We start from the raw sequence: 27,727 nt of genomic DNA, 5'->3' as shown, positions 1-27,727 counted from the left end.
GGCATGTACTTTGAGTTATTAGTTTTGGCCTATGTCGTGGAGATGCAGGCTTTATGACCTATACTGCAGTCAGACAGCAGGGGGACATCCACATTAAAAAAAGTTTGGTGTGTTAATGTGCAACTTTTTGGCCGAGACACAACAACGTGAGGCAACGCAGCAGGGTGCTTTCATCCCCGCTCAGGCCTTCAGGTGACAAATTACTTGTTTTTTGCAATTTAAATTAAACAAAGCAAAAAAAAAAAAAAAACATTTGAGAGGTTTGAAGTGGTCAATATTTGAAATTTATACTTGATAATTAAGTTAAATATAGAATTTTTTAAAAATAATTAATCGAATAATCATGCCTGCTTAAAAAATTTTATGCTGCTGTCCAACAAGGTGAAACAAGATGATTTTTTTGAACCATTAAAGGGAAGCAAAAGAGGGGAAAATGAGTTTAAAGGATAATAAACTATTTTAACTGGGTTGTGGCAAACTTTTGTCACAAAGTTGCAAAACATTTTTTTGCAGTGCAAAGATTTCATCAAAGCTTTCAACGTATAGAGAGAAGTGATGGTGAAGGAGGCCTCGCTGAACACAAAAACAGTATTTCATGTGCTTATCCAATAATCCTCCAATCCTTAATCAGTAGAGCAACGCTGCACTAAGGGAGTTCTAATTAATTTCCATTGTTTGGCGTCTTAACCCTCACGGCTGCCTCCCTCTATACGCTCCACGGTATTTGCTCTTTTTCCTCTAATCCTGGATCCACGCTCTGGGAGAGTGACTCCAGCCCTCCTCTGTCTCTCTCTCTCTCTCTCCCTCTCAATTCCTCCTTTTCTCAAGATCCGGAAAAGCTGCGGAGCGAGATCCGAACAAACAGACTGATGGGATTTGCAAGAAGCCCGGAAGGGGCTTTAATAATAAGAAGAGCTGTATAGAGGGAGCGGCTGGAGGCAAGGAGGTGAAACTGGGAGGCTTGTTCTGGTGTGTTGACCCCTGTGCTGTCCTGTGAGGCTAATCAAAGCATCAGTGCACCCTCTTTGTGCCGCTGCAGGAATGCGATCTTTGAGAGGTGGAAATAAGACTGCTTTGATTGTCAAAAGGCTCAATGGGACAGTAAAACCGGTGAAAAACCTAGTATCCTCACATGTCTTACAGAATATTATCATCAGGGCCGTTTCTAGGATTTAAGGGCACTGGGAGCTTAGCCAAGACGTCTGTAGGGGGGCCCAGGGGGGTTTCTCCTTTTTGATTTACAAGCTCTATTTTGATGCTTTTGTATGCACTTTGGCAAAAACAATTTTTTTAAAGCTCAAATTATAAATTGTGATGTTAAAAATATTGACAGCTGTTAGCAATTACTACTGAGGAGAAACAGAATAGTTAACTGCTACTATTAGAAATGTATTGACTAGAGTTGGAAAAATAGTATGTATTTTTGTTAAAAGTGGTGGAATAAGTTTTAAGTATGGATAGATTATTAGATCTGGGACATTTTATCATTATTAGGAACTCTTCATTATGTGCAAAAAGGAGGAGGCATGTAAAATAATTCTTTAAGCAATGGAAAGGTTGTTTTATTTTGGCTTAAGGGAGGCGCATACAACTTTTTATAGTAGTTTTGTATTCATTTTACAGCAGATTTTTTAAAGGAATGTTTTAAATATAAAATATATTTTTTTAATTTTTATTTTTTTTAAATGTTGCCATTTTTTCCCTTTAACAATTTCTGGTGATTTTCAAAGGATTTGGGTGATTTATTTTTATTTAAAAAAAAAGGCATTTTTTTCTTTCTTTTAAAATGTTTACAGTTTTTTTTTAAATGTTCATTTTAAAATTTTGGGTGATTTCTAAAATATTTGGTGATATTTTTCCTTTAACATTTTGTGGCATTTTTTTCCCCCTTAGTTTTCCTCTTTAAATTCTTTTTTTTTTTTTTTGCAGTTTTTTCTTAATTTTTTAAATTTTTTTTCAAATATATTGGATTTACAATGCTAAGCTTGTGGAGTATTTACACCAGGTTGCATTCAAAACATGTTCAAAGCTAAATATTACTTGTTTGAGCTACATTACATTGATTTATACGTATATCCTCATTACAGCTTTGCTAAAACAACAAATCTAGGGCGGCCAAGACTTTTGCACAGTATTATACAAATATATGTAAAAAGGGACTGAAGCCTCGGACACCCAGGCCTTATGATGCCACTGATCATCATGATTTTTCTTATAAATGCTGTTTTTCTCTCTTTAAACCCTCAGGGATCTTTCTAACATGTTTCTTGCATTAAGTCTTTATCATCAGTGTCCCTAAACATGTCAGAGCAGATGAATGTGAGTGGGGACATTTCAAAGTTACTGTCTCTCTGTTTCTGATTAAAACCATGTTTCTGAAGAACTGGATGACTGCGCTGTTTTCTGTTTGCCTCTCTCTTCATGTCTCCCCGTAGACGTTTGTGTCATTTCTGGAGGGTGCCGTAAAGGGCGGAATGAGAAGGGAGTGGCGCTCAATGAACATAAAACTCACACTGAGTTATGGGACGTAAATTGTTTTGCTGTTGATTGTTTGTTGCTGTAGATCAGGCCTGAGGAGTTACTGACAGCAACACCAACGTGTTTTTTAGTGACTTATTTTAGCCGTAAACCTCTTCAACCCTACAGTGATACCGATGGGTCAGATAAGCTCATGCTGTGCAGCTCAAATTCACAGTTTTGCATTTTAAATACTAGTAAAGACCCTAAAGGTTTTAAATAAATAGAAAATACAGTAAATAAATCTTGATTCATCATGTTATGATCGCACGTTCTGTGGACTAATTGGACCACGAATGCAAGTACGTCTCAGCAGTTTCCCTGAAGTTAAAAAATATATATAAAAAAATAGAGACAACATGACCAAACTAAAAATAACAAACAAAACAGAAAACCCACCAAAAAGTCTCAAAAGGATAAAAAAAAACCCCAAAACTCAAAATTATTAAAAAACCCAAAACAAAACAAAAAGCTGAAGATATTTTAAAGAAATAGAAAAAACACCTGAAAACCTCTAAATTATAAAAAAAAATAGAAAAAAACACCCCCAAACCCCTATAAATTATTTATATATAAAAAACACCCCCAGAACCTTAAAATAATTTATAAAAAAATAACCAAAAAGCTAGAGGTTTATCAAAATATTTAGCAATTAGTTTTTCTTTCGATTAATCAACTATTTGTTGCAGCTGTACTTGTTTATTGTGGATGCTTTTACTTGATTCTCCGGTACTCTGCTTTCCCACCAAAATTATAGCGTGTATGCAGGTGTTTTGAACACCCGTAAACCTGCTAAAAATAGGCTACAGACTCCTTTCCCATTGCCAGAAGACTAGAGCTGTGTGCATGGCTCTGCAGCAGATGAGTATACCTTTCTGTGGGTATGGGTTTTTTGGGGGTTTTTTTTTGGTTTAAGCAGCGTCGACGCCAGCTAAAGTGTTACAGTGATTACTCCTTTTCACACATCTCTAACGTTTTCAACTCTGCGCAGACTAATCTAGGACGAATGTTAAGCACTGTTCGGGCGGTATCATGTGGCGGCGCGTCATTGCATCTCGCTGCTTAAGGGAAGATCTTAAGATGCTCTTTTTCTCTTTCACTGCACTGATCTTTGTCTGAAACAATCAGCTCTTGAGATGACAGTAAGATCCAAAAGAAAACCTTTAGGAGAAACAGATAAGAATTTGATGATCTCAAAGCAAGAAGCTGAGACAATGAATAGACGACTGTGAACAGGAAAATTTTCCTCCGAGTCTCAGCTTCTGCAGCACAGATTTTGACTTTTGATCAAATACCGTCTCTTATTTCCCTTAAACCTAATGGAACTAAAATACTAAATGACTGAGTGCTCTTTAACTGTATGATGGATGGTATCTGGCTTTAAGCCTCTTTTCCACTGGACGAAAAACCCACCAACACCCACTAAGATCTGGCTTTTTAATGTAATGGGAAATCCGCATTTACACCCAGGTCAAATGACTCTGCATTGGTCACCGGTATTTATCAGCTCTGATCAGCATTGATGTAAACACAGCACTTGGGTGATCACGCTAATTTAAAATTAGTATTGGGCAGAGACAAAAGGAAGACTATTTCTTAGGAGCTTGAAGAAGAAGTATTTCTTATACTCATTAAATTCAGCTCTTGAGAAATCTTTATCTTTTCTAAGAGTTGAGAAACCTCTGAGAAGCCTATGAACACAGCAAAGGAACTCCCGCTGATTTATTCTTTTGCTCCTTATTTCCCTGAAGCGGGGGTTAAGGGAAAAAGATCAGAATTTGGTAATCTCTAAGTTAGACGCTGATTTATTTCTCAGAAACAAAGACTATTTTGAGCAGCAACATTTATATCTGGGTATATCCTAATACCAAGCTTGAAAAAACACTGATTCCTACAATTCCTATGATGCTTTCCAGCCTGACAAAAGCACAAAATATTATGCAAGTGACCCTTTAAGTGAGATAAAGCATGCGAAATGTATCTGCAAACACTACTGTACTTGACCCATGTTTGCTCCAACGGCAGAAGAACAACTGTGATACTTGGAAAAACTCAGCAGTCAAACAATGAGTCAAACAAACGAGGCGGCATCGAGCCCAGCCGAGAAAACCTGGCTCCAAGTTCACTTTCAATATGGACGACATCTGCTGCTGCAGAGACAATTGAAACAGTACAGTTAAGTCAATCCAGACTGGGAGCGGGAAGCAGAGAGGAAAAAAAAGCAAAGAGGAGGTGTAGGAGAGGAGGGGAGGGAGGTCTTTTCATCTGTCGTGTCGGTAAATACTCCCATGTGCAATGAGAGATCCCATTGTGTCGCAGTGCAGGGTCAAGGAGAAACTGTCCCCAAAAATAGAAAAAAGTCCCAGAAACAAGTGAGACAATAGAGAAGAAAAACTTTTTTTTCCCCCAATTAAAAAATATATATATAATTTACAAACTCTCTCATGTCCGGCTTATAATAACTTTAAAAAAACTTACAGTCCCACAGGAACCCCCAGATGTTACATTAACGTTTGTCAGGCAAAAAGCTTTTGAGCGATTGCTTCCTCCAGGAGACCTTCAGGTCCTCATGCGGGTGTGAGGTGATTGACAGTAAGCAGAGCGTAACGTCATGCAGCGCTGATATGAAAACACTCTCTGGGCTCAGAGGAATAATGATAAAAACTGAAACACTGACAGAGCCCATAAACTGTCATGTTTTCTGTGATGGATTGTTTACCTAAGGCGATTTCCAGGACCGCTGAGGTTGTTTTTCACGGTGGACGAGCTGCAGCACACTTCTGGAAAACAACAGAAAGATAAAAATGGAGGGGAGGGAAGACGCTTAATTACCGGCACAAGCCAAAAAAGACAAAATATTTGACATCCATGATGCAGCATGACCCTCTCTCTCTGTAAACCGACCTAAAAGAGGCCTGTTGCTCTGCCATGCCAGAGTCAAGATTCTTGTGGTTTCAGTGGCCTCTGGCCCATCCAGCGGCCTCTGGCCCTCTCTGACAGGCCCGTTTGTCCTCCGTGGTGCCAGCTGCTGGTGAACACACAGGCTGACTCGACATCGTGCTGCTCTGCATAAAGAAGAGGAAGCAGAGGCCTTCAGCCGACTGAAGCAGCAGTGATTTATGCTAAAAGCACACCCATAACCATAAATATACATCATGCATTCTTCTAGTGACCAGAAAAACCAGCTTTGTAGGCACTAAGTGTTTTTAAAGAGGGAATAAGAGAGATAAATAACAAGAAGTAAAGCTGCCATTATGCTTAAACACTGCATGCTGCACGGTTGAATAACGAAGCTCACCTCCCCCCATACTTCTTTGCAGCATTCGAATTGAGGAAGTAAGGAAGGATGTCCAACAGTCTGATGGCGCCGTCAGCCAGCTGGGTTGAGATTAGGGCTGCAACAACAAATCAATGAAATCGATTATTAAATGTGTTGGAAACTCACTGGGAGGCAGAGAGAACGTTTCGTACATAAAAACGTAAAAGTTTGGGAGCACATCACATTATGCAAAACAAGGAAGTGTGTTAGCTGCAAAATTTGCAAAAGTGACACGGCATGGCACGTAAGCATGACAGTTATGACGAAGCATCTAAAGCAAAAGTGAGGAGGAGGAGAGCTAAACAGCAGGTAAGTCTCAACAAAAAACACCATACGTTCAAGTTAAACGTAAGAAAACATAATGGTATGTTGGAAAAGATGTCAACATTTAGTTTTTGAAATATTTAGTATTTTGTGGTTATCATCTGTTTTCGATAAAAGTGATGGGAGAAAAAAATGCTTATTTTAAAAATAATAAAATAATCGACCGATTAATCCAATTAATCGATTATCAAAATAATCATTAGTTGCAGAAGAGAAGATGTGTTCAGACCTCTTTCTCTTTTTTATTTGTTAAACGAACGTTTCTGTCACTTTGTATCTGAACGACAGCATAAATGAAGCACTATGAACGTCTTCCAAAAGACACTGTCTGCAAATGTTACCCTCATATTTGTCACTTTTGTCTTCAGACGTGGTTGCGCTGGACAACACCTGGGGCCAGACGCAAAAATGTGTGTGTAGATTCACAACTAAAACTGAGAAAATGCACAAAGGCAGAAATAGGTTCAGGTAAGTAAAGTAATGTAGGTTATGTTCGGGTAAGAAAGGTTAGGTTTAGGTAAGAAACAATATTGAGGTTAAGTTATGGCAAGTTATATAGCTTAAATATAGGTAAGAAAAATTACCTTTCAGCATCTATCTCTCTATACACACACACACACACACACACACACACACACACACACAAACACACACACATATATATACATACATGCAGCAGGATGCTAGTATAGCTGCCAATCTTCTCCATGTTTACTGGAGCAGAAGGAAAGTTTACAGTCTGGTGAGTTGATTTCCTCATACCGATTAGTGACTCTCAGCCACACGCCAACACCGTCCAAAGCCAACCACAAAAAGCACCAACAAGATTTGCAAAATAGACATAAAAGTCTAAATATAGCACTCATTTGGCACAAATTTAGAGGAGCTGAAGGAGAGCCCACTGAAAGCGCCCACATCATCAAAGCATTTCTTATTTTTGAGTTTTTAGACCAAAAAATGGCCTGGGCGTGCACATTTTCAATAGATTCTAAATGTATAGCTTTTTGTAACTTTATATTATATATAAAAGTTGTAGTGCATTAATCCCAGTGGGAGACTTAATGTAAGCTTTGTATTCAAGAATTTGATGGACCTCATGCACAAAATGTTCACACTGTTAAGACAGTTTTTAAAACAGCTGTCCAGCTAGTTCTAATTTCACACAAAGACGGAGACAGCAGATGTCCCAGCTCTCTGTTGGGTGTTTTATAAAAACACGTGTTAATAGCCTTTGTTCAACATAATAAGTTTGCAGGGCAGCGTCGCACCACAAAACATGAAAAAAGGGAATCAACAATAAATTACAGTTCTGCTGAAGGGCTGCCGTGAAGTCAGATATAGAGATTTCATTTTATTTCTGTCCAAGCGGTTTTCCCCTGGGTGTGACAGGCAGCTGCATGCTTCAAAGGCTCTGGCATGAGTCTGAGGAGGAGGAACAGAAAGCTGTGAAATGCTCCCTGACCATCCAGAACGTTCTGCTCACAGGTGGCAGGAAGATGAACGCAGAACAGCCACGCAAATCTCACTGCGGATCGCGGTGACGCCGGGAGATGAAGTACTCCGCCAAAGAGACGAAAGCGCATCCATCACCGCCTTTTTAAGTCACGCCATCTCTTTTAAATAAGCTGAACTTTTTTAGGAACTTGTTTTTAACCAGAAAAGTTGATGACTTCTTTATTTATGGTGGGGCTTAAGAAGAAGGAAGTCTGAAGTAATAAAAGGAACTTTTCATATGAATAAATGACTATTTTGGCATCTAGTGCCAGTTAATAAAGGTTTTATATTTGCATGCTGTAAACATTTATGAGAGGGAATATTGTGTGCTGTACATGATGTATTTTTATGATTTTAGGTGTTGTTTGTATTACACAGATACAAGAGGCCATATTGTGTCTTTAAAACAAAAATATGAAAGCAATGTATCACTGAAATGAAGAAGCTGCTCAGATACTTTGATCTCAATGAACCTGGTTGTTACTGGATAGTAAATGTATAAATCATATCACCCTCAATACAAAACTGTCCTGTACTGTTGACCATCACACAAAACAAGGCGGGTTTCCATTAACCCTCACTGTGCAAACTGAAATTGCAAATATAAAACACACCGAATGGCAACTCATGCATTTAGAAAAAAACTCCCATTTATCACTAAAAAGAAAAGTTTTTACGTTCGCACGAGGTGGTACTTCAGGTGAAGTGAAAAAGCCATAATTTGCAAAACTCCAAAGGAAACACTTTTTTCCCAAAGTTATCAGTACACCAGTCTGTGTCCAGCGTTTAAATGTGGTTATGTGTCAGACATGTTAACTGTACTCATTTTACTGAAGATGTTAAAATTCACCTGCTCTGTGCTGCAGGAAAGGACTCCAATCAGGCTGAGCTGTGGGGGGCTCACGTGTTTACGTTCCGGTGCTGCTCACACTGACAACGAAATGGCTCGACTTCATCAATAAACCCGTTAATAACCCAATAAATATTTACCCAATAAATTAGGTAAAATGAATGACCGCAGAAGCAGGATCACAAACACTGAAATGGCATTCGTCCTCTGCAAAGAATAAATCAACAACTATCCAAATGCCTAAATCAAGAACTGAATACCTAACCGATAAACGAATACTCGAGTAGCTGAATATTTGGGTCCAGCCTAACGCAAACCTATTCATTTTGGCGAGATAATTTATTGTGTCTGTGACTCAGCAGGAACAGCTGACCCAGCAGCTGCAGGAAGCACAGACTGCATGTAAAGAGTCAAAATTAATATAGTGCATTTAGAATAAAAACATCTTTTTCGCTAATGGAGTGAATCAATACACTGATACTTTTATCACTATTTGCTCTCTCTCGCTCTCGACCATCAATTTTACAAAGACATATCAAAATTATATTAAGGAAAACATGGCTGTGCTCTCGTCTAACTCAGGAGGGAGTGTTTTAAAAAAAGCGTTTTGATGATACGTGTCTGTACTAACTGTGTCCCCCCACCCCGCCTTTGAAATCATAATTACGCCCCTGCTCCGCGCGCTCCACCCTCCTGGGCCCTCTGTACTTTCATCTGTTACTAATTTAGATGCTTTAGGGCAGAGACAGAATGTAATTTAATGGCAATTCATTACTGTTCACATCAATTGTCACAAACGTGTCTGTGCAGAGCGAAAATTTGCTCTTTGAGTTTTCAGCTGTCGGGCTCAAAGAGCAGCAGGAAGCGGCAGGTACACACATTCGTGTGTGTTTGGTGCCTTCTGAGTGACGGGGAAATTACTAGAGGGTCACATTTCAAAAAAGTACCATCAAGACGCCTCAACATTTGATCTTCTGTCTGTGTGTGTGAGTTTGTGTGTGTACGTGTCCAGGCTTGAAAACAGGAAAGGCATTAAGAGAATTTTTGATCTTTTAACAGTGCGGATTTGTTTGTTTAAAGATTTCCAAGCACACACACAAACACACACACACACACACACACACACAAAACAGAGGCTGAGGTTCATTTTCACTGACATAATTGTATAAAAATGATGTAACACTAATACAATAGAAACTGACAACAAACTTAGGAGCTTAAAAACGTCTTGCCAGAGCCTGTAAAGCTGTAAAAAGATGAGCGTGGGAGCCAAAGTCAGACTATCTGTGCGAGTGAAGTGGTCAGAGCGTGGAGATTGATGGCCTCTCAGTGCAACACCACTGATGTGCGCTGCAAGTTTTCCATGAGCAAAGACACATTTGCGGTGTGTGTGTGAAACAGAATGTGTCCCAGATTTTCTCTCTTCTTCTTCCTCCCCTCTCCGCTCTGCTCTCTTCTCTGCGGGCTGGATGGAGGCAGCTTTGATGTGGCACTCTCTCAGTGTTGTGACCGCAGGCCCAAGAGGAACCAGATGCTCTTTGGACTGGCTTGTGGTGGTGAGGCATATGTATAAATACAAAAAAAAGAGGATAGAGAAAAGATGGGTGCAGGGCTATAAGGCGGGGGGGGCAGCCTCCATGCCAGTCGAGTTTACTGTAAAGTTTCCAGCACCACAGCAGACAGAGAAGTGTGTCTTGCTCGGGTTACAGTCCGCGGAAAAAATAGAGATGAACATAAATGTTCTCTCAAACACGGCTTGTGTTGGCAAGCGATCATTTACGGGTTTAAAGCAGGAAAAAAATCAAGCCATCAGCACACATGGATGTTGTTCTTTGGGTTCAAGCCCCCAAGACAATGTCAGACTGGCAATTTCCCTCTTAACCGCCCCCACTGCGGCTGGAAGCGACCTCCTCTGCTTTGCGTTACTCTGCTGGTATCAGCCTGCTGCTTCTTTGTGTAATAAGTGTACATTGTTGCACTATGAGGTGAACAGGTGATTCATTTTCCTGTAAAATCTCAGCTAGATTCCTATGAGACTTTTATTTTGACGGGGATAACACTAATTCCGGTAAAAGTGTTCTTATGTTCATAAAAACGCTTTTTTGTGACTGAACTGAACATTTCTAACATGAAAGTATTAACTCCGCCAAGGACTGCTTATTTTGCTCATGTCTTGAAGCACAGAAAAATTTAAAAATTACCAGCTAATGGTCGCATGCCTCCATGAACCAGTCAAGATGCATTTACAGTTTACATCCATGTCGGTATTAACATGGATGGTTCGCACACATCTTTCCTTTTCCAATTCAATATCTGACCAAATATCTCACTCTGTTATTGAGATACGATGTTGAATAATGGCCAGAAAGTGTTCTTGTGTAACATTATGATGTCACAGTGAAGCTGACCTTTGACCTTTTGGATATAAAATGTCATTACTTCATAATTTTATCCTATTAAACATTTCTGTGAAATCTTGTCATCATTAGAGTATGAATTCTTGAGTCATGACCAAAAACATGTTTATCTTTAGGTTACAGTCACCTTGACCTATGACCTTCAAACACCAAATTTGTTAAGTCAAAGTGGACGTGTGCGTAAAATTTTAAAAAATTTCCTCAAGTAGTTCTTACAGCATTGTGTTCACTAGAATGCGACGGACACGGTCACAGTGACCTTGACCTTTGACCACAAAAATCTAATCAGTTCATTGTTGAGTCTTCGCTGACATTTGTGCCTAATTTGAAGAAATTCTCTCATGGTGTTCTTGAGATATTAAGTTCACGAGAATGAGACTGACGCAGCAACAGAATTATGGATGTACAGACGAATTTTTTCTTTTTATTTAACTCATTTTTAACCAGGTGAGTCCCATTGAGGTCAATAATCCCTTTTCCAGGGGAGACCTGTCCAAGAAAGCAGCATGAGAAAAAAGTTACAGACAATAATAACCACAATGAAAAGATACGAGAATATACAGTAACATGTAGACATTTTAAAACACCTACGCACAATGAAAAAATACCAACAAATTCATTAACCCTTGCACTTATGACAGCTTTAATATCAGCCAGAGAGACCAGTTCTCATAGTTATAAATGTTATTAAACACAGCTCAGTCTGCGCACAAGGAATAGACAGCAAAGCCCGAAAACATAATGCCTGACCATAATGACACATTATAAAATTAAAAACTTGGTTTTCACTGGCAGAGGTCTTAAAGCAAGCGGTCAAAGTTAATCTGCAATTGTAAGTGTCGTATCTAACCTGCCTCATGTTCTTCAACTTCAGTTTGCAGTTTCCTACATTTCCCAGAATGACTTGTGGCTACACCCAAAGAACATGCCTGAACTTGCTCCTTTTGGCTGTAGGTTTTCTTTGCGGGTGGAGGGAGTGATGGTGGCAGTAAAAGCAAGACAGCAAGAGTTATTCTGGTTCCCAAAAGCGAAAAGACAAGTGTTGCAGTTTTTAACCAAAATGCAGCATGTTTTGCTGTTTGTTGCTTTACTGCAACAACACACTCAGAGTACAGTCTGAGCAGAAATCGGTCTCTCTATATGCAACAACTTTAGAGGAGATGCAGCCTGCAGTTTAACTTTGAGATATTTTAAAGTAATTCTGATTTTAAACCACATTGGTGTTATCTTTTCTTCATTTGGTCAGTCAGAGAAACAAATAATTTAGGCCTGTGATACTCAGCTTGTGACCTGTAATTCGGGCTCCTGGCAGAGTGAGGGGTGGCCCCTGAACCATTTTCTAATTCACAATAAAAATAAAATGATTCACACTGAGAATAGTTTTTGTTTTAATGTCCTAAAATCCTAAAAATGTCCTGGAATCCCAGAAATGTCCAAAAATCCTAGGGATGTGTTAAAATCCTTTAAATGTCCTAAAATTCTAGAAATGTTGTGAAATCCTAGAAATATCCTAAAGTCTTGAAACTGTTCAGAAATCCTAGAAATGTCCTAAAATCCTATTAACGTCCTAAAATCCTACAAACACGTGCGGAGCCACCGTGACTGGCCTGCGGACTCCTGTTATTTTGCAAAAATGGCTCCCAAGCAAAGCAAGTAGAGTATCCCTGATTTAGGCTCTTGAAAATCTACTGTACATCTCCGGTGGTTGGTTGTTTTTCCGGGTTGACTTTTCCCGTGAGGACACTTCAGCAGGCCGAATATTTGCTGACACAGCGGGTTTTTGTACCCTGCTCCTGTGTTTGAAGGACCGTCTGTCTGACCACCAGGCCACCAACAACCACACCAGCATCAGCAGCATGACAGAACACGAGCTCAATCAAATCTGTCTCCTCCACGACTCTCCATAACCGCTCCATACTGTACCATTACACAAACCTCATAATAGTTTTGATTTATGACCCTCATATGACACTGTAGAACTTGGCGGGAAGCCTACGCAGCTCCGTCTTTGGCTTCCACCGCAAGAAACATAAAGGCGTACATTAAGAATTTCCCTCGGGGTCGCCGGTCATCGGGGACGTTTATGTAGCGGAGAAGACATGAAAAGCAATGAAAGCTACAGACAGAGAGATTAATTTGACCTCTTCATAATGATGCTTTCCCCTCGCCGTCTGCTCGGAGAGGAAGGAAAGTTTATGGCAGAAAGAAAGTCAGTATTTCCACCATTTGCTGCCTTTCTGTTTCTCCTCCGTCTCTCTGTGAGGCAGAAATGACATGAAATGTTTACCTCACATGTCAAATAACTGTTTATGCAGTAAACCGAAGCAGGGCAGCACAATGGCGGGGTAAAGGATGTTAGATGCTAAATACAACGGAGCGATCCAAGTGTTTTGATTGGAGGGCAATCAAATTCCGGCGGAGAATAAACAGAAAACAACTAAGAGCTGATTTTGTTTATTAAAGACAAATACAGAGAGCAGTTGTGTGAGTGATAGTGTTTGAGTCGGGGAATGTCAAGAGGTTTTAAATGAACTGCAGGATCACAAACAATTTAATCGGAGCATAATTATACACGGCAGAGTTTGTCGTGTTGACTTTGGCGCAGAGGCGTATTGACAGCTTGAAAATATACAGTACAACCTGACTTACTGGCAGAGCTGGGACCGACTCATTGTTTCCCAAGTAACAAGTAAGCGTAAGGTCCTAGAATGTGGGTTTCGGCTCCTAAACAAGTCATAATGTGGTCTTCACCAAAAGTTACATTTTCAAAAATCATGCTTTTTATGCCTCTGTGCCGATAATAGCAGTCCGTCCGTCTTATTCTGGTGAACGCGATATCTCAAGAATGCCTTAAGGAAATTTCAGAAAATTTGGCACAAACATCCTCTTGAACTAACTAAAGTTTGGTGGTCATAGGTCAAAGGTGTTTGTGACGCAATATCTCAAGAACACCTTTACAGTTTTGTTTTGTTTTTTTCCAAATTTAGCTCAAATGTCCACATTGAGTCAAGGGATACCTGAGTAGAATTTGGTGGTCAAAGGTGAAAGGTCAAGGTCACTGTGACCTTATCGGTCTCATTCTAGTGAACGTGATATCTCAAGACCACCTTAAGGGAATTTTTGAAAATTTGGCACAAAAGTCCACTTGGACTTAAAGATTAACTAACTATGGTTTTGTGGTCATAGGTCAAAGACTGAGGTTACTGTGACTGTGTCTCATTTTGGTCATGCAATATCTCAAGAATACCTTGAGAGATTTTTTTTTCCAAATTTGGCACAAACATCCATTTTGAGTAAAGAAGAAACTGATTAGACACATATGTCCCAGTGGAGATATGCAGAGAAGGGTGTTGTGGGTAACTGTAGGTGACAGAGGCTCACAGAGGAATGGGAGCAGTATGATGTGAGTTATTGTTTAGGCATGTATCCTGAACTGTTTCATGTTTTTAGCCAAATCTTTTTGATAACCAAGCTCAATTTTGTGCATTTTATGCACTGTGGAAGTGATACTCAACTTACGGCCCACAGGCTAAATGTGTCCCGCCAAACATTTTTTTAAAATTCACAATAAAAATAAAAATGAGAATGTTTTTGTACTTTAAGTAGGTTCCAGAGTGCATAAAACAGCATCAAAATAAAGCTTGTTTATAAAAAAAGAAAAAAGGTAGCAGTAGAAGATCCCCCACACCCCACAGAGGTCCTAGCTAAGCCCCTAATTTCCTAAAATCCTAGAAATGGCCTAAAATCCTGGAAATGTCGTATAGTCCAAGAAACATCCTAAAACTCCAGAAATGTCCTAGAATCCTGAAAACAAATCCTAGAAACTTTCTAAAATATGAAAAAATGTCCTAAAATCCTAAAAACATCTTAAAATCCCAAATACGTTAAGTCAAGAAATGTCTTAAAATCCTAGAAATGTTCTTAAATCCTAGAAACATGTACAGGTGAGGTGTATTATGCTTTGTTTATATGGGTCTTATCTTGAGGTCAGAGGTTAATGGATGGTTAGGCCTTTTTAGTCGGATGTAACAACGACACGGGCAAGCTGAGTATCCTTGCTTTAGTGACAATAATCGTCCAAAGTGAGAATTATTTGGGGCTAAAGATGCCTATGTTTAGCGTTAGTGGGGCAGGTAGAGAATTTGGGGGGCATTGCTATCAAAATACACACAATGCATATTTGCCTTAGTGAGATGAAGCTGAGAGGAAAATGTTTCAGCCTTAAGTCACCTACAGTACGTTAGCACGTTAGCCTAGCTGACCTTTCATGTTCAAACTAGCCACACGCGCCTAAAGCTAACTGCTCAAGTTTCAAGAGAGATTTACTGTCATTGTCTCTGACAACAAAATTGCAGTGTTTGAGTTTGTGTTGCATGATTGAATGAAAAATAAACTCATATTGTGACTTAGAGTTCGACCGCAGTTCCTGTTGGCTGCACAAACTTGCCAGGTAACTGACATGTCACCATGGAGTGATACTTTGGTGTCTGCCCCGCTGATATTTACCTCGCCAATAAAATGTTTCCTGCCTCAGACAAATTGTCATGTTACCGCACCAACAAGATGCTGGTTTAAGAGATTTAAAATCCAGATTTTTCCAGTCAGACGAAAGTCGTTGACAGAAGAACTCCAAAACTATGCCAGTGGTTTGTTTTAAGTCTGAGAAGTGGTGCCCGCTTAAAGATCCTCTTTGGTTTCCCTCTTAGAGATCAAAGGATTGAAACTAATCTATTTGACTGGGCCCTGCTGTCTCCACGACAACAAGATCACAGACAGGAAGCCTGTCCTTCCTTCACGGGACCTTGTCATCAACAATGCAGCCACTCAGCAGTGTCTGACTCTCATAAGTCACTGTGGATGTGCGTGTTCGCCTGTTTGCATTTTGGGGTGCATGTGTGTGTAATTTAACTCCACAAAGCACGAAAAGCTCTCGCTCTTTCTTCAGTTTGTGTGTCTGAGAGTATGTTTGAAGAAATCTTTTAGGTTTGGAGTGATGCAGAATCACTGCAGTGTGTGTGTGTGTGTGTGTGTGTGTGTGTGTGTGTGTGTGTGTGTGTGCGTGCGTGCGTGAACGTGATGTAGGTGAGAGAGTGTTGAGTTCTGCTTCAGCGACCCAGAAAACATCTTTAAATGCTGTGTTCCCGGGTCACTCCAGAGGCCCCCTGTGTTTTACCAACACATGATTAGAAACTAAGACTAAGCTTTTTGTCCTTGGCTCAGAGAAGGGACAAAGCTTTATCACAATATATTCACAAAGTCCTTCTTTTAGAAGAAAAGTCATTTCTATAATAGAATTCTTCTTTATACACAGTCTGAGAGTCTTTATTGCTTAAAAATAAATAAATAAAATCAGACCAAGTCTTGATTAGGGATCAAATGACAGGACAGCAAAAAAATGCATGGGGCTAGCATTCAGTATGCAAACCAGTAAAGGGGACATTCATGGGTACCCACAGAACCCATTTTTATACAGATATTTTGAGGTCAGAGGTCAAGCGACCCCTGTGAAATGGCCATGCTGTTTTTCCGTTGCCAAAATGTAGCCTAAATTTGGAGCGTTATTCTACACCCTTCCTGAGAAGCTGCACAGCATGGTTGGTGTGTCTGGATTCAGTAGGTCTTCTAGTTTCATATGGTATACTATTGTAACTCTAGCTTCAAAACTCAGCTTGGTACAACCTCTTCAAGACGGAATTGTTGGCCAGCGATTAATACGATTAAAAAAAATTAATGTGTTAATTACGGACTTTAATCGCATCGCAATTACAGCCATACAGTTTTTTGTTTTAGCAAAATGTTGAGGTATCGCCTTGTGTGTTTGCTCTGTGGATGCCATAATGAAGGAGTTGGGTTGAGCTTTATTGGCTTAATGTGCCACTGAGCAATTTTTATAGGACTAAAAGGGGGCCCGCTTCCAATGCTGTATCCAGGTCTCTTTATACATCCATATAACAACAGCCTGCACTTCTGTATTTTTGTATTGTTCGCCAGTCATGCTGCCACCACAGACGCCAAAAGTATAGAAGTGCATCAAGAGACAGACCCACCCCTCTGTCTTTGAGCCTGTTTAGACCTGGTATTAGCACGTTTCCATGATCAAAACACAAGTTGACAGCCGAGACACATCGCCATTCATACCTCATTCATACGTCATTACGTGCACACTTATGCTAGCTGCTCTGTAGCACGCTTTTCACTCACCTTAGCAATTGTGTCTGTTCAGCTGGAGATATCGCTGTCAGCAGAAATCAATGTCTCCCTCGGTTGAGTAGAAACAGGTATAGCTCATGCAACACACCATCCAACTCGACCTAAAATGGGTAAGTTACAGAGTGTTAGCGTGCTGTCACCAAAGCAACCACCGCATCCTGCACCCATGACATGATCCTTGTCAGGGTTGCATGAGGACAGTGTTAGCATTTACACTACAAAACATATGTGGTCATATGCATCCCAGACCACCTCAACAAGTTACCTGAGTAATCGGAGCGGAAATGCATCTTGTTTGCCGTTTATTCCTGTGATCAGATCACCTAGACGTTAATGCGAGGTCTAAACAGGGTGTTTGTCTCAAACTCAAGGCAGAGATGATCAGATATAAACCAAGATTATATGACTGAACCACCTATTTCTTTTCTAAAATGTTTTCAGAGACACATTTTAGTGCCCTGTTTGGCTGTAATAGTGAGAATTTGCGAACAGGAATTGGGCACGATGCTGTTTCCAACATAATGAAAATGGAGGCTAAAAAAACTGAGATTAGTCAGTAAAACTAAACAGGGCTGATCAAATATAAACCAAAATTCTGTTACTGTGTTGCCTATTTCTAACCTCAAATGCTTTCAGAGACATGTTTTAGTTTACTGTTTAAGTGTAATATGCGACTGTTTGTTGCCAGTTGGCCACCATTGTGTAAAAAGGACCACTGGAAACAACGTCAGTGCGTTTAGTGGTCTGTTGAGGTGCAGTGCATTCTGGTAGTTGCAGGTTTTCTGCCTCTTGAATAAAAGCGAATGCCAAACTCGTTTTTTCTCTGTATTCTCTAATCATGTTGCACCAATTTAAAAAGCATTTCCCTCTTTCTGCTCCACAGACATCCTAGTTTTATGAAGAGACCATCTTTCCTGCAGTGAAATACTTCTTTAAAGGACAGGGCCAGGTTTTTGAGTCCATCTTGATAGTGTACTCACACACCAATTTTCTTCATAGTCATTCTATCATTCATCTTCTCCATACGGGCCACAAAGATATGCCACTGTGCTGTGCCCACATAGTATATTAGGGACAAGATCCACTGTCCTAGTTTGTGCAGAAAGACAATCTTAAGCTTCACCGAAGCTAATATGAGCTTTGACTGAGTCAAATCAAATATTTTGTCAACCAGGACTTCGTCATGGGTCAGTGAGGAAACACTGTCTGGGGAAGCAAACAGAGAATTTCATACTAAAAAAAAATAAAATCTGGAACCTAGATTTGGCGAGCAAACTAATACAAAATTAAACTGGTTGGAAAGCTTTGGCAGTTGTCTACTCAAAAGTTTCCAAAAATTCAACCTTCTTTTCTCATCCACAAACAATGACAACTCTTTTGTACCCCTTCAGGTTCACAGTTACCAGTGATGCTGAGCACAATGTGCACATCATCACCTCCCTCTGCTCCCGGCCATCGCCTGATGAGAACAGTGTGTGTGTGTGTGTGTGTGTGTGTCACAGACTTTTTGTCATCTTCAGACTGTTTCAAGCTGAATGTGAACAATATGATTTGGATGCCTGTAGGCCTTTATGGACTTGGGGAATGTGGAGTCTGTGTCCCATTAAGAATCTGTTATAATCTTATGATTGAAAGATGGAATGAGGCTGTGAAAGCTGGAGGGATCAGCTGCAGCATATTAGGACTTAAAGCCTGACAGATCTCGCTCTTCTGGGTTCAAGAAATAGATTCCATGCTGTCCAACTAACCGGATTTTTTCCCTCTCCACTCCATCTTGTTTGCATAACACCAAGGGCTGGGTAAATTGAAAAGATAATCCCCATTCTTTTATGCGTAACTCTGGGGTATGTGGTGCTTTGTGCATCGAACACTGAATGTGAAGCAGCGGCTTGTGTGTGTGTGTGTGTGTTTAGGACATTTAATGTAAGCTGAAAAGTGTACATGTCCAATGAAAATGGAAGCAAATTTCAAATTTTGGACAGACACAATGCATACTGTATAACGAGCGGAAATTGACACGCCGTCCCTGTCCATCCAAAAGTGACTGACTGTGTAACAGGGAGTTGTCGTTTGAAGTATCGGGGCAATATTAGAGGAGTTTAAAGTGTGTTGGTACATTCTTTTTTCATACTTCGTACTGTAAACATCTGCTCATTTCTGGGACATTTTGTGTATTTTTTTGCACAAGCCACCACTGAAGCTCTTTCTTTTAAATTTATATATTGTACAGAATTTTAATGATATTGTTTATTGCATTTTTATTATAACTTTATTCTATCCTGTGTTTGTCTATGATTTTTGGAGGACTTTATAATTTTTTTCGGTAAATTTAATTTTCTTTTATTATTTTTATTTATAAGGTTCCAGAGTGCATTAAATAGCATCAAAATAAAGCTTGTTTATAAAAAAAGAAAAAAAGTAGCAGTGGAGGATCCCCCACACCCCACAGATGTCCAAGCTAAGCCCCTCATTTCCTAAAATCCTAGAAAAAAAAACTATTAATTTTTATCTTATGCGCCAATACACGAAAGCAGAGTCCTTATACGGGAAAACCTATAATCTGGAGTCTGATTCTCACAAAAACAGTAACATCAAGTACACTCGCTCAGAGAGTGGTTAAAGAGTGAGTTATTACTGTCAGATGAACCGTTCAACTTTTGGTAAACCCTACCATTTGCTTTCTTTGGAATGATTTTGAACTGATTTAATTTTGACTGCAAAACATGCTGGAGTTTACTTCAGCAACCGAACACTGTCCGCCCATCAGAGAGCCCAGATGTGATTCTCTCACCGTCACCATCTAAAGTGAAACACTGAGTCAAGACTGAATGTCACTTTAAAAGACACTGATTAGTAAAAGCGGCTCCGAGCCTCTGACTTGAGTTTGTTAATGGCCCGGTCAGAGTGTTGTGTGACTCTTACAGACATTAGAAACCTGCAGAGGATTTGTCACAGGGCCTGAAGCTGTCTCATTCCTCCCCTTCCTCCTCTCCAGCCCGCATTGTTTCAAACACTTCATTACTGATGAGTTGCGAGGCAATGGATTTTCAAACATTTCACTGACTCCATCTCTTGGCAGGACCGTTTTGTTTGGTCCCTCCAGCAGGTTGGAAACAGATGGGAGGAGTGACCGAGGAAAATGTCTGACAATATCTTAACTATCTCAAACACTTGCCTCATGATCTGTCAGAGTCCCTGCGAGTGTGTGAAGGGGCCAACTGTACAGTTGCTGATCAGAGGAAACCGTCTCTGAAAAACCTCTGTCGCATGCATCTCTTAACAAAACAGAATATGTTTTGTGTTTTGAATATGTTATGAAATATGTTTTCAAACTGTCCGTCTGTCTCTCTCATTCCCTTGAAAGAACCTTGAAGGAATCTCTTCAAATTTAGCACAAATATTTTTGATTCAATGATGGATTGAAAAGATTTTGGTGGTCAAAGGTCAAGGTCAATTAGATGTTGCAACCATCTTATTCTCCAAAATGTAATATCTCACAAAAGCCTTGAGGGAATTTCTTCAAATTTGGCACAAACATCCACTTGAACTGAAGAATGAACTGATTAAAACTTGGTGTCCAAATTTAAAGATCAAGGTCAGTGTGCAGACAAAAAATGGTTTTGGCCATTACTCAAGAATCCTTAAAGAACATCTGGAAGGAGTTCCTTCAAATTTGGCACAAACATTCACTTTGACTCACTGATGAACTGATAAGATTTTGGTGGTCATAAGTCAAAGATCAAAGTCTATTTGACTTTGCAACTATTTCATTCTTTTACACGCAATATTTCACAAAGGCCTTGAGGGAATTTCTTAAAAATTTGGCACAAATATCCACGTGGACATAGTAATGAACTGATTAGATTTTGGTGATCAAAGGTAAGGGTGGGTGAGATCTTGCAACCATCTCATTCTTGTGAACATGATATCTCAAGACAAACCAAAAGTAATTTCCTCAAATTTTACACAAACCACATTGACCTGATTTTGGTAGTCAAAGGCCACTGTGATTCTGCATCCATCTCATTCTTGTAAATGCAGTATCTCAAGAAAGCCTAGATGAAACTTCTTCAAATTTGGCACAAACATCCACTTCAATTAAAGAATAAACTGATTAGAATTTGGTTACCAAAGACGAGGATCAAGGTCAGTGTGACCTCACAAAACATGGTTTTGGCCGTTACTCAAGAATATTTCAAGAACACCTTGAAAGAATGTCTTCAAATTTGGCACAAACGTTCATCTTGACTCAACATTAAATTAATATGATTTAGGTGGCCATAGGTCAAAGATCACGGTCAATTTAACTTTGCAACCATCTCATTCAAGGGAACGCAATATCTAACAAAGGCCTTGAGGGTATTTCTTTAGATTTGGCACAAATATCCACTTGAACTCAATAATGACCTGAGTAGCGTAGAGAGTAGGTATGTGTAATCTTGCAACCGTCTGATTCTTGTGAACACGATATCTCAAGAAAAACTGAAGGGAATTTCTTCAATTTGGCACAAACGTTCACTTGGACTCCTGAGATTTTGGTAGTCAAAGGCCAGTGACTATGTATCGATCTCACTCTTATGAGTGAGGGGATTTATTTAAATTCTTCTTCAAATTCAGCACAAATGTCTACTTGGACTAAACTGGATGGGATTTTGTGGCTGAAGGTCGGTGTGACCTCACAAAAATATGCTTTTGGCCATGACGCAATAATTCTAATAATGCTAATTATGACAAAACTTCACACAAATGTCTATTCGGTCAAAATGATAAAAATTTTTATCCAAAAAATTAAAGGTCAACTTCACTGTGATATCATAACTTTCTGCATAAAACACTTTTCTGTCCATCACTCAACATCATATTTCAGGAACAGAGGGGACACATTTACAGATACTGAATTGGTGACTGGGGGAAGATGTGTGTAAAGTCCATATTTTCACAGACATGGATGTAAACTGTGACTACAACTTGAGTGGTTTGTGGAGGTTATACAACCACATGGTGGTAATACTAGTTTCTATTTACCTCTATTAATAGAGGTTTCCTTAAAAGTGGTGGAAACATTGTAGAAAATTCTTTTTTGGCTGCTTCAGATATATGCAGTCATGTTTTTATTAGGTTTTATAGAGAGCTGTTATTATTTTCATGCTGCGTTCCATTATTATCTCTCGCTCTAATTTATGAGGCTTATCCAGTAACATGCTGATAAAGATACACTATTATGTTTTTTTTCTTTTTCTTTTTTTTGTTTTTGTTGTGTGCAGTTTGTTGCACGTTACAGAAGAAGGAACACATTTATCCATCTCTGTGACACATATGGTAGTGGGTTGAGCCAAGCAATTTATCAGTCATAAACATTTGGTTTTCATTTCATAAATGCATATCACATTTATGAAAAAGGACAAATGGGTCCCCAACATTTGTGAACAGTGACTGATACTCCAAGCCAAGCTTCTTTTTGTTGCATGCTTTTTGAATTAAGAAGACAAAGCAATATTGGTTCCAGAGTTTCTGAGTCACACATGATCCGTCATATTTATTTGTGGAGTTGTACTCTTGCAACAGCATTCATAAACTCACGTTAACCTCTAGGATAGATAACTAATATCAGTAAAATTCATATAGAGTTTCAACTTTGTGTGTGCCTCACTCTCAGAAAAAGTATGTCAAAACATTCTCCAATAAATGTTTATCAAATTAAGAATATTTCAGCATTTAACCCTTTGAAACCTGGATCAACATTAGTTTCCTTGTGCTGCATTCAGATGCCTTTGATAAGCTGTTTAACCCCTTGAAACCCGAGTAAATTAGTTTGATTTCTTTCTGAAACATGGAGAAAAAGACAGTGAGCAACTTGACAAGAAATGTACTGAACACCACAATAATTTAGTAAAAGGTGACAAGAAAAAGACCTGAAAATTATTTATTTAAGGGGAAAAAATTACAAAAAATTAGTAAATAAATAAACTAGGAAACATGTCCAAAATAGTTATTAGAATTATACTATTAAATTATACTACATAAAAAAATGTATACAGATATTTTTGGGTCATTTTCTTTTTTTCTTTAAATTTTTTTTTAACGTCTTTTCTTTTTTTTTTTTTTAGAATTTTCTTGTAACTTTTTCCTAATTTCTTGCTTGTTTTGGGGCCATATCTTATTAAGTTGCTCACTGCCATCTCTCCTTGTTTTTGCAAGAAATCAGACCACTTTGCCCAGGTTTCAAAGGATTAACAAATGCTGAAATATGGAGTTGAGGTCAGGGATTCTTCAGCTTTTTGGAAAGATTATCATATAAAGATTATGAATGACCTAATTTGTTTAATTAAGATAAACAGATTAGAGTTTTTTAGCCAAATCTTTGGGACACAGATATTTGTGGTTTTTGTGGCATTTATCTGATCGATTTATCTGATCGATTTATCTGATTGATTTATCTGATTTTTTTTTTGACAATAATAATGCAAGGTGAATGCATTTCAAGAAAAACAACCTCCACTTGAAAGACAAATACTAAATAATATCAGATCATACAATGCTGTCATTTCATAGTTAAAAATTAATGGATCACAAAAACTGTACTTACATAGCCTGAGGTCATCCTTATGTTCCAAGAGTTTCTTATAGTAAGAGATTCAGTTCAAACTGCAAAAAAATGAAATAAAATGGATGTTTCAAATGCAGTTTCAATGATAAATATACATAAAGCCACTGTGGAGATATTCACGTCTATGTTTTAGGCGTATGTTTGAAGGACAATATCATCATTAAGCTATAAGCTTTACGTGGGTGACTTCAGCATAACCTACTCAGAAACATAATGGACATTTTACCTCGAAAAAAGGCAATGCTGAGAATATAAAACGTAAAAAGTCTTCTTAAGGTATCATATTATTAAGCTGTGGAACAGAGGACCCTGGGAATATACTATAGATGCACTCCCTACAAGTTGACATGGATTATTTTTCATTTAAAAGGTTTTAGAGCTCAAATAGAGGTATATTTAGTTGATAAGAATCTCCTCACATTCAGCCCTCCATCAGCCAAACTGGAGTTTATCCAAGAAATAATATGCAGAGTGCTCTTTGACCATTAACAGTGCAGCAGACATCCTAATCGCTGTCCTTTATATATTTAAAATCTACTAAAGGCCTCGCTGTCTTGCACGCAGCCTGCAGCCACCCGAGCCTGTGACAACACACCCTGACTGCTGCACAGTTCACACACTGAAAAAAAAAGCTGGACCAGCATTCAAGCTGTCATCACGTTGTATTTCAGGGGTGTTTGACATCAACATGTGTCACATTCGTCCAGAAGAGAAGAGCCAAGTGAAATGTTTCATCTGGGGCTGCAGGCATGTAAAGGTCTGGGCCCACCAAGGCCAACGCACTTGAAAGGTTTATATTGATAAATGCATGATAAAACTGATTTCCACATGTCATTTCCAAATCAGTATTTTCAAAATAAAACTTCCTCTTACTACAAATGTGTTGACATTATGTGAACAAAAATCTAAGCAGTAAGTACAGGTGGTAAAATTACAGGTCTAAAACAAATTATAACGACCTTACTTCAATCTGCTGTGGTGACATATTTGACACAAATAATGCCACCGCATAAAGTTCACAAAGTTTATTCTTTGAAACCTGGAGCGACATCACTTTTCTTGTGCTGCTTTCAAACGAAATGTTCCACAAACTGAACAGAGAAATATATTTAAAATGATGAAAATTAAATATTAAGAATTATTTACAGAATTATCATAATTGTTTAGGAACTTTTTCAGAGTCTTTTTCTTCTTTTTTTACTTTCTTTTTTTTTTAATCATCAGGTAATTTTCTTTTACTTTTTACTAATTCTTAAGGTTTTAGGCAATTTCTTCTTTCATTGCTTATTGCCTTCTTTCCGGATGTTTTTGGTCAGGTTTCAAAGGGTTAATAAAAACGTTTCTAAATGCCCACTTGCAAAGAATTTAGAGATTTTATTATCTTTATTCCATTATATAATCAAAAGATTCAGAGAATCCAGAGAAGTCTCTGCTCATAAGGGACAAACCTGAAAACCAACACGGAATACCATGACCTTTGACCCCTCAGGTGGCACTGCATTAAAAACCATCATGACTGTATAAAGGATATTACTACATGGGCTCACACGCATTTTGGAAAACACTTGTCAGTAAACAGTCAAATACAGGTTTAGGAGCAAAATATGCTGCCATCCACACAATGTCTTTTTCAGAGACATACCTGCTTATTCCAGCAAGACAACGAGACACATTCTGCACGAGTTACAACAGCGAGGCTTCATAACAAGAGTGCAGGTGCTAGACTGACCTGCCTGCAGTCCAGACATGTCTCTCTTTAAGACAGATCTGGACTGTGGTGCATCATGAAGTGCAAAATAACACAGAGAGACCTCAAACTGTTGAGCAGCTGAATTCAATGTCCTAAAATCTTAGAAATATCCTAAAATCTTAGAAATGTACTGAAATCTGAGAAATGTCCAAAAACGCTACAAATGTCCTGAAATCTTAGAAACCTGCTAAAATCCCAGAAACATCCTGAAATCTGAGAAATGCCCTAAAGTCCTAGAAATGCCCTAAAATCCTAAAAATGTCCCAAAATCCTAAAAAACATCTTAAAAAATTTCGCTTTCAAAGCATCAAAAATTAGTGTCCTCAGTTCCCCAACACTTACTGAGTGTTGCTTAAAGAAATGTTGAAGTAACAGAGTGGTAACTGTGCTCCTGTCCCAACGTTTTTGGAACATATTGCAGGCATTAAATTCAGAATGAGCGTATATTAACAGGAAAAAATAAAAAAATTAAAAAAATAAAATTGATGAGTTTTAAAATCAAATATCTTGTCTTTGTACTGCATTCAATTAAATATTGGTCAAAAAAGATTTGCAGATTCTATTTATGTGTTACACAGTGTCCCAACTGTTTTTTGTATTGGGGTTTTACAGTTTAAGCAGTTTAACAGTCATAGCCTCATGGGCATTGAGGCCCTATGTTTTTACTTATTTGCTGTTGAATAACAATAACAATAACAATTTTCCATAGTTGGAAACATTTTTTCATATCACGATGATTTAATAAAATAATAAAAGTATTGTGCTTTTGTGCAAATGTGTGTCCATCACAATAAGCTTTTAAAAAAAAAATAACAAAAGCTAATTCAATGTTTTGTTTTTCTGTTTAAAATGTGCTTTAAATAAACCTTTTGAATAAGTATTTCTTTCTGTGGCTGCCCAGAATCCTCCTTTGGATCTGCTTTTTGCAAATAATATTGAAAATATTAACTGTGAAGTAAGGACACGCTCTGGTATCTGTTCTCAACATCAGATCATGCCGTAATGACTGCGTAGGTCGCAGATACATTTCAGTGCAGCACGAAGATCTAATGTGCATTTTAGGAGGTGGAACGGTTTGAAGGCCCAATCAGATACGGCGGGACAGAGCAATCTGTATGAGCTCAAAGGCAAACTCTCAGCATTCCTAATTCTGGGGCAGACCACCCAAAAAGACCCCCACACTGGCCTCCCCCTGCCTCCACTCCGAGCTCACCCAGCCCTCCCCTCTGTCTCGGGTTACGAGGCATCGCTGGTCTCCAAAAGAAAATGTCACAAAAAAGGAACTTGAACTTCAAAAGGCGACTAATCTGAAGTAGCCTGAGTTAATCGTGTGCATCTGTTCCACGGCGCTGAGGCTTCTGACCCGCAGGACGTCTCGCTCTGCTGGCTGCTTCACCGCGAAGGAAGCACCGAACACGAACCCAGAAACTGTTAAAATTATCACTGCTTGGAGAAGCTTTTTGTTGAATATTGTTGACAAAGCCACATGGGGAGATAGACTGTCATTTGGAGGTCGTGGAAGCTGGTGTTCTTTCCAAAAAGTCTGATTTTATTTTATTATCAAGTTAATGGCATGACCTCAGCAGAGTGTTTCATTTCAGTCCAGATGAAAGATGCATTTTCCAAATACTAACGTCAATCATCGAGGAAGGATAATCAAATGTGAAGTTATGTAACATTTTTGCAATATGCCATCGATGATTCACTTTTTCTTTTCAAATATTTTGGAATTTTCTTCCATTTCTTCCAAACTGTAGCTCTCTTTGTTGTGCAACAAAATCCAAAGTTAGCAGCCATCTGGTGAATATAGTGAAGCTTTTAGCATTTAAAGGGCCGCTCAAGAGCTGGTGGACACAAAACTACTAAAAGGAGAACATATCGTCCTTAAATCAGTGCTGCTGAGAGTGGGGCCCACAATAAGGTTTGATTTGGTCCCTACAAATGTTTCTAGCAAAAGTTCAAAATGTATTTAAAACTACAATTGTTGTTTGTATGCCTCTGCACATCAGTCAAGTTGCACTTACAGTTTAGAGAAAAGTATTTTTGCAGAACATTAAAATTGACCTTTGACCTTTTGTATATGACATGTAATCATTTCCTTATTATAGCATATTAAACATTTGTATGAAATGTTGCAATAATTAGCGTAAAAACTCTTGAATTATGGCCAAAAGAAAATTTTGTGAGGTCACAGTGACTTTCGACCACCAAATTCTAGTAAGTTCAATCTTGAGTCCAA

The 27,727-nt window shown here is 38.7% G+C and overlaps 1 protein-coding gene across 1 annotated transcript in view; it reads right to left on the bottom strand.

Annotated features, from left to right (window-relative positions):
- Positions 1-380: 380 nt before the first annotated feature.
- The window catches only part of LOC121950977 (uncharacterized), a 39,817-nt gene continuing 12,470 nt past the window's right edge, over positions 381-27,727 (bottom strand). Inside the window, exons 5-10 of the mRNA XM_088085008.1 lie at positions 23,718-23,776; positions 17,123-17,232; positions 5,816-5,912; positions 5,422-5,582; positions 5,237-5,297; positions 381-4,667 (exon numbers count right to left, since the gene is read on the bottom strand). The gene's annotated coding sequence lies outside the window, so the exon portion shown is untranslated. The remainder of the gene's footprint in view (positions 4,668-5,236; positions 5,298-5,421; positions 5,583-5,815; positions 5,913-17,122; positions 17,233-23,717; positions 23,777-27,727) is intronic.

This window comes from Plectropomus leopardus, chromosome 12, assembly GCF_026936395.1.
Source record: "Plectropomus leopardus strain MGB_pleo_1.0 chromosome 12, ASM2693639v1, whole genome shotgun sequence".
NCBI classification, from domain to species: Eukaryota; Metazoa; Chordata; class Actinopteri; order Perciformes; family Serranidae; genus Plectropomus; species Plectropomus leopardus.
Note: the sequence above shows the minus strand (reverse complement) of the source record. Positions and strands in the feature narration are given on the sequence as shown.